Source organism: Odocoileus virginianus, chromosome 7, assembly GCF_023699985.2.
Source record: "Odocoileus virginianus isolate 20LAN1187 ecotype Illinois chromosome 7, Ovbor_1.2, whole genome shotgun sequence".
NCBI lineage: Eukaryota > Metazoa > Chordata > Mammalia > Artiodactyla > Cervidae > Odocoileus > Odocoileus virginianus.
The window spans coordinates 25880119-25883368 of NC_069680.1; positions in this window are offsets into that span (position 1 = coordinate 25880119).

The following is a 3250-nucleotide window of genomic DNA, read 5'->3' on the forward strand; positions in this document are numbered from 1 at the left end:
ATAAATGTTATTTCTTGGAAGCACTGCCTCTCCTCTCCACACGGTACATAATAGTTTTCAAATAACTGTACTTGTAACTTGTTCGTGTTATTTAGTCACTAAGTCATGTCCAACTCTTCTGTGACCCCACAGACTATAGACAGGCTCCTCTGTAGACCCCACGGACTGTAGACAGGCTCCTCTGTCGGTGCCTGGCGTGGTAGGTTGAGTGAATGACATCTTGCACAATCAGTAGTCACTCACACCTCCACATTCAATACCCATTTTGCAAAGGCTGCACACTAGACTCCACTGGGGAGCATTTAATATACAGATGCCTAGGTCCTATCCCCAGAGATTGTGATGGAATTGATTTGAGGTGGGGCCTGAACATTGACATTAATTCTTATGCACTCCAGGTGACCTCAATAGGCAGCCAGTGTTGAGAAGCAGAGATCTAAACCTACAAGTGGTCCCCACATGGTGGTCCCCTTCCTGTTGGGAGGAAGCTGGGATCTTTAAATTCCCAGTGCCTGAAACACATTGTAATTTCACCTTTATAATTCTGCTTCATCCAGGGTAAATCAGACATCCTGTCCCAAGCTTAGTTTGTGTGTGCAATGATTAATTTAGATGAAAGTGAAAGTCGACTCTTTGAGACCACATGGACTATCCAGTCCATGTAATTCTCCAGGCCAGAATACTGGAGTGGGTAGCCTTCCCCTTCTCCAGGGGATCTTCCCAACCCAGGTCTCCCACATCACAGGTGGATTCTTTACCAGCTGAGCCACAAGGGAAGCCCAAGAATACTGGAGCGGGTAGCCTATCCCTTCTCCAGAGGATCTTCCGGACCCAGGAATCAAACCAGTGTATTCTGCATTACAGGTGGATTCTGAGCTAACAGGGAAGCCCGAATTTAGATGAGGTGTCCTAAAAGGTCAGGATCCAAAGAACACTACATTGTTGGGGTTTGGGGCTGAATTATTTCCCCCTTCCCACACTCCTGTGGTGAAGTACTAATCTCTAGAACCTCAGAATATGACTGCATTCAGAGATCAAGTCTTTAAAGTGACAATTAAGTTAAAATGAGGTCATTAGGGTGGACCTTAATCCAATATGAAAGTGTTAGCTGCCCAGTCTCATCTGACTCTCTGAGATCCCAAGGACTGTGTAGCCCTCCCGGCTCCTCTTTCCATGGAATTCTCTGGGCAGGAATACTGAGGTGGGCAGCCATTCCCTCCTCCAGGGGATCTTTCCAACCCAGGGATCTCCTGCATGCAGGCAGATTCTTTAACCATCTGAGCCACCAGGGAAACCATCAAACCATTAAGACCCTCAAAGAATTCAGCAGGAAGTTTGTTGTTTTGTTAAATTCACCTTGCCTTTAGGCCTTTTCCCAAGGCTGAGAACGGCGGAATGTAACTTACTCTTGATCAGGATCTTATGCCTCAAGGCAGCATCAGCACCTCCATCTACTGGGAGCTTACAGGAGAGGCAGAATCTCACCGAATCAGAATCTGCAGTTAGGTGAGATTCCTAAAGCAAGTTCTCAGCCCTGAGGGCACACAGTCACCTGAGGACCTTTAAAGTTACTGAGGCCTGAGTGCAGCCCCAGAGAGTCCAGCCTGGGGTAAGGCCTGAGAAACCCCGGTGCCTTTGATGTGCAAAAGGTGATCTGATTGGAAGCAGTCAAAGTGACGTCGCTCAGTTGTCAGACTCTCTGGGCCCCGTGGACAGTAGCCCACCACGCTCCTCTGTCCATGGGATTCTCCAGACAAGAATACTGGAGTGGGTTGCCATTTCCTTCTCCAGGGGATCTTCCAGACCTAGGGATGGAACCCAGGTCTCCCACATTGTAGGCAGACAATAAGCCACTGTCTGAGCCACCACAGAAGTCTGATTGGAAGCAGCACCAACCTTAACCCCGGTCTTACAGTCCCAGCCAGGGCAGAGAACTAGCAGCCTCTGACCGTTTAGGAAGACCCTTACTTCAGCTGTGTGTCCTATACAGACTGCAGGGGGCCAGGCAGGTCCAAGCCAGAACCCCCCAGTCAGGCCAGTAAGCACTGCCACTGGTATGAGCAGACCCCAAATTTGATCAAATTTGATCTCTAACGTCCAAGCTGCTAAGAGGTGACTTGCGAGCTTCTTGCGGGGGAGGGAGGGGGTGCAGGGAGCAATGTGTCACTACTGATGACAAGCTGTTCCCTTTGACGCAGCGACTCACCCAGAAGGATCTACTCCACTGAGACACTCACACACAAGATACAAAGTGGTCACAACCAGCCTTTTAAAGAGTGAAAAACTGATCACGATATCACACCATCGTGCTATATGCCTTAGATTTTTACACGGTGACGTCTAATGTATTAAAAACAACTATTAAAATTACATTCCACTTCTAAAAGACAAAAAAGTAAAAAACTGAAGATAACCAAATGTTTTCTACTACAGAAGTCTAACATGCCCATTTAAGATAAAATACTATCGTCATAGAGTGTGAACATAAAATTCATGCTTTCTGATACAAAATTATAATATACCCACTTAAGATAAAATACTATAGTCATAGAGTGTGACATAAAATTCATGTTTTCTGATACAAAATTATAATATACCCACTTAAGATAAAATACTATGGACATAGAGTGTGAAAATAAAATTCATGTTTTGTGGCAAGACAAGAGAAATTTAAACAGATTCTCTCTGCCCTTTTGGCCTCCTCTCTCCCTTCTACTGTGTAGTGTGTGTCTCAGTTAAGCAGCAACCAAACCTGCCCATTGGCAGAAATACCTGCTCAACCATAAAGAGCAACACTTTCTAGCACCAAAAAGACAACTCCTTTAAGACAACATTCCTTCCCTTTTATTTTTGTCATGCCACTGGGCTTACTGGAACCCATGCCCCCTGCAGTGGAAGGGCAGAGTCTTAAATCACTGGACCGCCAGGAAGTCCCACATTCCTTCTTAATCTTGTAAGGGCCAAGATGACCCATGACCCATAACTCACCGATTGTGTAAGCTGTCAATAATGCGTCATCAAGTCTCAAAAAACTTAGGCAAAACTGTGTTTTGACTTCTAATGGGAGGAATAGTTCTCAGGGCTTTCTGAGAGGCTGTTCCCAGGTTATAATCCTCAGTTTGGCTTGAATAAATTTTTCCATTTCTTTCTTAGATCAACTCAAAGAGAACGAGATAAAACTTACCGACATAGAAAAACATCCCAAATACCCTGCACAGGTGAAAAAATAAACAAATAAGAAGTTGCACAA